Genomic DNA, 9,976 nt, shown 5'->3' with positions numbered 1-9,976 from the left:
AAGTTCTTTACTCCGTCCTAAGAGCCCGTTGCCATGCAATCAAATTGTTTGCTGCCTCTTAAATAATGTATCTTTAACATACAGTTCAGTTTATCTAAACATCCACTTAAAGATGAAAATCATTGTCATTTTTTTATCTGTTTCTGTGCTAAAAATAGTCTTGCATGAGCAGATCTTCTATTGCTCAATAATTGGTCCTTGTGGAAACAATGCTGTGTTCACACTGTCAGAAGTTGGTAGAATGTATCTCAGATTAGGTTCAATTTGTTGCTCCTGCAAATCTTTGTAGGGCCTTCAGATACATCTTCCGTTTAAATGGCATCTTGTTAAAAAGTGAGAACTATACATTGTTTCTAATATTAGAGTCAAATGTGTTGATAAGATAATTGTGAAATAATTGCACTTGGAGGGTGGACAGGAAGATTGCAATTTGATTTTTCTCTGTAGCCTCCAAATATGCAATGATTGCCAAGAAATCTCAGAATCAAATTGATGTGTATAAAGAGGTAGCCTTCACTTAACCTTCCAACATTACACTGTCAGTTCCATGGATGCAGAAATGGGAATAAGCTGTTTGTTTACTCCATAATTTTGAGTTCAGCATCAGACAATATAGATAGGAAAATACTATGACGCAAAAGGGCTTGCTTACTAGGTATAATCTGTTATAATGTCATTTTCAAAGTCACACAGAACCGATATCTCTAAATCCTGTGCGTATGGTCAAAAGCAATCATTAATAATCTGGGTTGTAGTGAAGCTGTTTGGAAATACACTAGCTATAGGAAAGTATATATAAATCATAAAAGTATATAAATTATCAGATAGGGTGAATTTACTAAAGCGACAGTAATGTCAGTAAAGGATGCATGCCCTACATATGTAATGGTATATGGACTGATTAACTCTTCATTTTATTAATCTTGGTAATGTATTCTGGGAGATGAAACACTTCAACAGTGAAACATATTTAATAGGACGTGGGCCAGTGTGTATTTCTTACAGCGGTTCACATTTTGTTAAGGAACATCAAGAGAAAAGCTGTCAGTGCTGCTAACTAGAAACATGATCTGTATATTTTCCCTCAAGTGCAAAGCAGAACTATGTTATTCCCTTTGCATAGGTCATAATCATCTGTCATCCTCACTAGAAACAAGGAAACCTGCTGGCAAAACAATTGTCCGCTGCTTGTTGTATAGTTACATTTAAGTGCAAGACCTTTGGTCTAAGGCCTCTGTATACAGGCCATTTCCATTTACTACGTCTTTATTTTATAGAGATCCTCAAACAGCAGGCAAAACATAATTTGCCTGGTGTTGACCCACCTTGTACAACTAGTGACTCTTTGAAATTATATCTTTGCCTCTGATACACCCACCTCTATTTCTGTGCATCTAATATAAATCTGAATGTCAAATAGTTCCTAGATCAGTGATGGATAACCTTTTTGGCACTGAGTGCCAAAACGAGTGTGTGCGCGCCGGAGTGCCTGAACCCAGAAGAGAGTAGCTGGCCGGCGCACATGAGCTTGGCGGCCAGCTGCTCTTCTGGGTTCCGTCATGCACATGCGTGCTGGCCAGCTAGTCTTCAGAAGAACTCTGAAGAGAGGTCTCTGCATGCAACCTCTGCAGCCAGAGGGGGCTCTGCGTCTGGCACGTGTGCCATAGGTTCACCATCACAGTGCTAGATTAAACCAAGTTACACTTAGCAGCTAAGACTATTTTGCTTTTCAAAACAATTAGGACTTTATTTATTTTTCTGATACTTCTTTTCACCCTAGCCCAGTGGTCCCCAACCTTTGCAGCTTGGTGGCTCAGCCTGGCGGTGTGTGTAAGTAGCAGGTGCCCATGCGCATGCACAGCTCCATGTGTGCAAGCTGTGGGTGCATGCACCCTCCACTCGCAAATGGAGCTTTGCGCATGAGCGAAGGATGCTTGCGGTCATGTGCAAAGTGCCACTTGAACAAGCAGTGGTGCTTGCGCACAAAGGTCCATTCATATGAATGGAGCTTTGCACATGAGCGCAAGCACCCTCTACTCATACATGTGGAGCATCATGCACGTGTGCTTGCCCATGTCTCTCGTGACCTGGTTTCAAAAAGACTGGTCTGGTAGTATGCCAGTAGTATGGTCTGAGGGTTGGGGACTCCTGCTCTAGACAGAGAGGAGAGGTTTAATCTTTTGCCTAGCAGGAATTTCATTGGAAATAATTAAGCTACTCAACTTCCTGTTCTCAACCCCAACTTTAAACTCAATGAAGAAGTAGACTGACTGAAGTGATAACGGGACAGTCATAGTTCACCTTGCTGTAAACAGGCCAATGCAAATTTGTCCCAAATAGTTATTTTAAAATCTTTCTGTACCCTTAAGTTGTAATATGAATATGTAGTTTGATTGAACTCTAACCTTTAATTCTAACTCCCATTCTTCAGCTTTCTGTTATGTGTTTATTTTACCCACTAAACATTAATAAATAGGGACCTCCGGATGATAGGAAACCTAGGGCAGTTTTGGTAATGCAGTTGTGATAGGAAAGTGCACCTTTGCATAGCATCTTTCTCTTCCATAATACAAAGTGATCTGGATCTGGTCATAGAAGGTGGATCTTTCCCCTCATTCTTCTACCGTGATGGATAATCCTTAACCTGGTGTTTCAATTCTCCCAATGGTGTACTCATTGCCACTGTAACTGAGTCCATCCTTCTTGCTGTTGGTCGTCCTTTTCGACTCTTGCCTTCCATTATTATTCTTACATCTATTTACCTATTTCTATATGTGTTACTTCTCTGATTTTAAGGATTCTTATGTGTGGTTATTGTGAGCCTTCATAAATTCCCCTTTCCCCCTTCTTTATAGGCAGACTTGAATTGCCTATATCTATATAAAATAACTCACAGATAGTATTTAGGTTTTTGTTTTTGTTTTTTTAGATTTTTATACTGCCCTTCTCCCAAAGGACTCAGGGCGGTGTACAGCCAAAAGATAAAAAACCCAATATATATACAATTAAAACAAAAAATTTAAAACAGAGCATATTACAAAAGTGGCCGACATTAAAAATTTAAAACCCTAAAATAATAAAACCCCAATTAAAATTTAATAAAACTGTTAAGCCAGTCCCGCTTGAATAAATAAGTGTGTTTTCAGTTCACGGCGAAAGGTCCGAAGGTCGGGCACTTGGCGTAGGCCAGGGGGAAGTTCATTCCAGAGCGTAGGAGCTCCAACAGAGAAGGCCCTGCCCCTGGGGGCCGCCAGCCGACATTGTTTGGCGGACGGCACCCTGAGAAGACCCTCTCTGTGTGAGCGTACGGGTCGGTGGGAGGCATGAGGTAACAGCAGGCGGTCCCGTAAATACCCGGGTCCTAAGCCATGGAGCGCTTTAAAGGCGGTAACCAAAATCTTAAAGCGCACCCGAAAGACCACAGGAAGCCAGTGCAGACTGCATAGCAGTGGTGTTACGTGGGAGCAACGAGTGGCTCCCGTTACTACTCATCATTACTAGTCATCCGTGACACCTCTTACTCAGCTCCCTCCCTTATACTGCAGTTTCCCTTCTTATTTATTTATTTATTTATTTATTTATTTATTTATTTATTTATTTAGTCAAACATGTACGAGATAACAGATATAAGTATAAACATGGATATGAACACGGATATGATAGGAAATGGGTATGATAAATGGGGACAATAGGACAAGGACGGTAGGCAAGCTGGTACGCTTATGCACACCCCTTACAGACCTCTCAGGAATGGGGTGAAGACGACAGTAGACAGTTACAGACCTTTTAGCAGTGGTGAAATTTTTTACTGTCTGTTCTGTGGGGGTGGCTTGGTGGGCGTGGCAGGGGAAGGATACTGCAAAATCTCCATTCCCACCCCACTCTGGGGCCACCCAGAGGTGGTATTTTCCAGTTTTTGGGACTACTCAAAATTTCTGCTACTGGTTCTCCAGAACCTGTCAGAACCTGCTGGATTTCACCCCTGCCTCTTAGGAATGGTGTGAGGTCCACAATAGACAGTTTAAGGTTAAAGTTTTGAGGGTTTGAGGATGTAACAACAGAGTTAGATAGTGCATTTCAGGCATTGACCACCCTGTTTATTTATTTTTCAAATTTTTATACCGCCCTTCTCCAAGGACTCAGGGCGGTGTACAGCATAAATAAAATACAAATACCCAAAAGATTTAAAAATACAATATCCAGTTAAAAATCTAATTCAATAGTTGTATATTTAAAATTACTAAGTAAAAAATTACAAAATAAATTAAAATCCCTTAAAAACCCACTAAAAACCCTCAGTATTAAAAATTCGTCAATTTAAGCCAGCCCTGCTTGGTGGAAAAAGAAAGTTTTGAGCTCACGCTTGAAGGTCCGAAGATCAGGCAGAAGACGTAGTCCCACAGGTAAATCGTTCCACAGGGCCGGAGCCCCCACAGAGAATGCTCTTCCCCTGGGGGCCGCCAGCCAACATTGGTTGGCCGACAGCACCCTAAGGAGGCCCTCCCTGTGAGAGCACACTGGTTGGTGGGAGGTAACTGGCGGCAGCAGGCGGTCCCGTAAGTATCCCGGTCCCATGCCATGTTGCTGAAGTCATATTTTCTGCAATCGAGCTTGGAGTGGTTTACCTTGCATTTGTATCTATTGTTTGCTCGTGTATTATTGCGGTTGAAGCTGAAGTATACATAGACACACACACACACACACACACACACACAACATATATATCCATATCCAAGTATTGAAAATATCCTCTTCCCATATAGGTGTGCCCTGCTGTCTTAAACTGAGTGGGAAGTAGAAAAGAAAAGGGAAAGGAAGGCCTTATGTTGATCCCTCTGAAATTCTTCCAGGTTTGTTTCTTCTTTGTGAGGCCCTTTGTATTGTTCTACTCTTAATTTTTTTTGCTCTTCTCTGCGTTCTTTCCAAATCCTTGATATACTTGTATTGATTTGTATTAGCAAACAAGCCTAGACCCAGTTGTTGTGTCTTGCTCGCTCTCACAGCAGCCGGGGCCTTCTTATCTGCTCCCGAACACGGAGGAATGTATGCCTCCCGGTCCCAGCCCTGGCTCCATGCCCAAGCAGGCTGCAAAGGAGGGAGCACCCCCCGGCCCCAGCCCTGGCTCCATGCCCAGGCAAACGGAGTAACTAGACCCCTTCCCCTCCTCCACAGCATGTGAGCCTGAGGAAAGTTTATTTCCAACAGCTGCTGATTGGAGTGACCCTCGCATCAGAAGACTGGATAGGCGGAGGCAACAGAAGGAAGGGAGGGGCAGGCCTTAATGAGTGCTGAGTCATGGAGCCACACCCCGTGGCCTATATAAAGGATCTGCTTTCTGGCAGTCTCTGAGTCAGGCAAAGTCGAACTTATCTTGCTGAAGTCGCTTTCTGGTCTCCTGCCTGCTCTGAGGACTTTGCTAGGACTTTGGGCAGAGCTGCAGAGGCAAGCCTGATTCGGATTTCCCTGACCCGGCCGTCAGCGGAGGAGTGGGACACGACACCAGTATTCCAGCTCAGTCTGACCAGAACACATAGAGTAGAACAGTCAGTGAGTCTGAGGGTGATGGATAACTAACTATACTAGAATAATGTTTAGGATTGCCATGTTTCTGGTGTCTACATTGCGATTTTAAACAAAGGGGTTTGGGATATGGCAGTTCAGAATTGCTAAATTTATCTCCAGTACCTTGAGTTGCAGACACGTGATGCAGACAAAATTCAGCCCTTGTATGCCCTGTTGATTTTAATCAAAGGATTAAATATGAATTGGGAAAATTTAACCTTTAGGTGTTGAAAATGTTAGCATGCATTATTATTTGTCTAATGAGCAAGACCATTAAGATAGCTATTCTTTTGAAGGCCCCCTCCCAACAAGTTATGACTTGTTATTGAGTTCAGGAAATACTTTCTAGGGTTCAATAAGTACTTAATCTGTCTTTCAATCTTCACATTGGGGCTTAATTTCTTTTCCCGTCCAATTTCTTCCAGAAGCAAATCATTTTAGTGGCCATTTTTGGGATGTGTCTGGGAAATGATCCAGACTCTATTTCACCATGATGAAATTCAAAGCCAGCAAATGGTTTCTTCAACATTGTCTTTACCAATTCAATTTTCAAATTCCATATTTTAAATAGATTTCACTAGTAGCTTGTCTCATGAGTAAGTTATACAAGCATAAGATATTGATTGCATCTTTTTTAAAACTGGAAAAGCATCAAAATTCAGAACTTGCAGAGTAAAAACATTTGCTTGAATTTCTTGGCATTAAATGGTATATGAATATATGAATTAGAGTTCATGTTCACCAACTAGTATAGAAAGAATGCCTTTAAAAGTTGATATGTCAGTTCATGTTTAACTGTAAGAATTTGTCTGACAGCTATACTTTTTAAAAGAAATGTCAGAGTGACTGGTATGTGATTGCTGTTTAGCAAAATATTGCTTATTCTGAGTGACAAATGAAAAAAATTGCAAAGAAAGAAAATTGTTGTAATGTATTTTGAACTTTAAGAGGGAATTTTGGGCGGGAAAATTGCACGTTGCTGATTGGTTGAAGCTTCAACCAAAAGAGTATTTAAAGAGGGGTTTTTGCCGGTTGTGCTGGCTGGGGTCACAATAAACTAAAGAGCTGTTGTCACTCACTGGTCTCCTGCCTCTTCATTGCCCGAACATAACATTGGCGACGAGAGTGGGATGTTGAGGCAGTGAGATCGTGAAAGAGCTGACAGAACCAGGAATTCGCGAACCCAGCCAGTTCTCGAAGGCGGAAAATAGCGATGTCCAGCTACATGCCGCCAGCGCCATTTGACCCAGCAAAGGAGAAATGGGGGTCGTACATGGCTCGTTTTGAGTGTTTCCTTGAAGCAAACGAACTACAGGGAGTCTTGGATAATCGGAAGCGAGCATACTTCCTGAGCCACTGCGGTCCAGAGGTCTTCGATACGGCGGAGTCACTCTCAGAACCAACGCCGGTACAATCGGTACCGTGGCAGACACTACAAACAACACTTCGAGCGCACTATGCACCGGTACCCTCAAAGTTCGTCCAACGGTTCGAGTTGAGGCAATGGGTACAGCGAGAGGGCGAATCAATAAGCGTGTACATGGCCGCGTTGAGGAAAGCCGCAAACCACTGTGAGTACAGAGATTTGGAGGATTCCTTACTCGAACAACTCATTTGTGGGGTCAGGGACATCAGACTACAAAGGCGGCTGCTGTCTAAAAGCAACCTGACTTTAGCGATAGCCCTGGACGAAGCCAGAGCTCACGAGATGTCCACCAAGGCGGCGGAGACCTTGCAAAAGCCAAACGCGCAGGGTGCCGGGACAAAGACTACACCGGTCCACAGCGAGGAAGTCCAGGCCGAGTCGGAAGGTGAGGAAGAGGAAGAGGTGTTCCACACTGGGAGGCTGGAGAGAGGTGACCGGGACGAATGTGTGAGTTGTGGGGGGCAACACCAATGGCAAAACTGCAGATTCAAGGACGCGGTTTGTCGGCGGTGTGAAAAAAAGGACACATAGCTCGGGCCTGCCGAGCCCCCCAGCCTTCCCACCAAAAATTCAAATCGACCAATCAGAGTGCGGGAGCAGCGAAGCGGCCCGGGATTGGTCCATTTAAAAAGGGCGCGAAGTTAAACCAGACCACTTTGAGAGTGGGCCACGCATCAACACGACTAGAGAAGAAAATATTTACCCAAGTCTACATTGAAGGGGTGCAGTGCCCAATGGAAGTAGACACTGGGTTGTCAATCACAATTATGTCCTGGGACACCATCGTGAGAGACTTGCCAGCCATCGCAAAACGTCAGCTACAAACCCAGAAGCTGAGAGTGCAGGACTACCAAGGGAATCGGATCCCTGTTCGAGGAGCCACATCCGTCCAAGTCAAATATGGACAATTCAAAAAGACCCTGCCAATCACCATAGTAAATGGAACTCTACCGAACTTGCTAGGGCTGGACTGGTTCCGAGCTTTGGGCATGGGAGTGACCGGGGTCCACAGGAGCGACGTCATCCTCAGAGACGAACTACTGAAGGAGTTCGAGGACATTTTCAAGGATTGCCTGGGCAAGTATGTGGGGACCCCTATTTCTTTCAACCTTGACCCCCAAGTCGCCCCCATCCGGTTAAAGGCTAGGAGGGTTCCATTCGCCCTAAAGCCCAAAATTGACCGAGAATTAGACAAGCTAGTAAGCCAGGGAATACTAGTCCCCGTCGATCATGCAAAATGGGAGACACCCATAGTAACCCCAGTCAAACCGGATGGATCGGTCCGGATTTGCGCTGACTACAAAGCAACGCTTAACAAAGCATTGCAGAAAAGTGCATACCCCGTTCCAGTGGTGCAACATTTGCTGCACTCATTAGGGCAAGGGCAGGTCTTCGCCAAACTCGATTTGGCCCAAGCCTACCAGCAGCTACCTGTAGATAGCAGCACAGCGGAGGCGCAGACAATTATCACGCACCGCGGGCTTTCAAATGTCTGCGACTCCAGTTCGAGTTAGCGTGGCCCCAGGGCTCTTCCAGAATCTAATGGAGCGATTATTACAGGGCCTACCAGGAGTGGTACCATACTTCGACGATGTATTGGTATCAGCTGAAAACTTAGAGGAACTCGGGGTAAAACTAAGGAAGGTGTTGGGCATTTTTAGGTCTGCTGGGCTTAAAGTTAAGCTCAACAAATGCCACATTGGGGTGAAATCTGCAGAATTCCTAGGATACCGAATAGACAGGAAGGATCCACCCACGGAGAGCAAGGTACGGGCCATTAGAAAGGCCCCAGCCCCAAAAATAAAACAGAATTACAGGCATTCTTGGGGCTTGTTAATTTCTATGCGGTATTCTTGAAGAATAAAGCAACAGTAGCCGAACCGCTACATAAGTTGCTAGCAAAGAAAGCTGTGTGGTCCTGGGGCAGAGAAGAGGCTAGGGCATTTGAGGGGGTAAAAAACCTTTTGTCCAGCGATAGCCTCCTCATCCAGTACAATGGCACGTTGCCACTAGTGCTAGTTTGCGATGCTTCACCATATGGGGTGGGGGCGGTGCTCAGCCATAGGTTACCGAATGGAACAGAAGCCCCTATAGTGTATTATTCCCGGACGATGTCCTCTGCGAAAAGGAACTACAGCCAGCTAGATAGGGAAGCATTGGCCATAGTCTCCGGGGTCGGGCGAGATTTCGAGATAGTCACAGACCACAGACCCCTTCTAGGACTCTTAGCGGGTGACCGCCCAACACCCGTGGCACTTTCTCCCAGGCTGACCCGATGGACTATTTTCCTAGCGGCATACTCCTACAAATTGCTCCACCGCCCAGGAAAAGACTTAGGGCATGCGGACGCTCTGAGCAGATGCCCTTTACCAGAGACAATTGAAGACCCCACCCTGGGGACACCCGTCTTGCTAATTGACTCTTTGGACTCTGGCCCAGTCACATCCAAGCAGGTGGCTAGGGCATCTTACAGGGACATTACAATACCGACTGTAATCGGTTGGGTGCAAAGGGGTTGGCCCGCTGCGCCGGGCGAGCATTTCAAAGACTTTGCGACAAAACGATCAGAACTGTTGGTTCAAGGGGAGTGTCTGTTATGGGGGGATAGGGTAGTTATCCCAGAAAAATTACGCAAAAATGTGTTAGAACTGTTGCATGTGGGCCACCCAGGGATTGTGAGGATGAAGAGTTTAGCGAGGAGTTATGTATGGTGGCCCTTAATGGATAAGGACATCAGCGACAGGGTAGGGAAATGCCAATCCTGCCAAGAGTCGAGGTCGCTACCCCCTACAGCCCCAGTTAGAGAGTGGGAGAAACCCCAGGGGCCATGGTCCAGGATTCACATAGATTTTGCGGGGCCGTTCCATGGGCAGACCTTTTTAATTGTAGTAGATGCCTACTCAAAATGGTTAGAAATCATCCTCATGAAAAGCACAACGGCCGAAGCAGTAATCACAGTCCTAAGGCATCTATTCGTAACACACGGCC

This window comes from Ahaetulla prasina, chromosome 3 (genome assembly GCF_028640845.1).
Source record: "Ahaetulla prasina isolate Xishuangbanna chromosome 3, ASM2864084v1, whole genome shotgun sequence".
Classification (NCBI taxonomy): domain Eukaryota; kingdom Metazoa; phylum Chordata; class Lepidosauria; order Squamata; family Colubridae; genus Ahaetulla; species Ahaetulla prasina.
The sequence above is the reverse complement of the archived record's forward strand: the minus strand, read 5'-3'. Positions refer to the sequence as shown.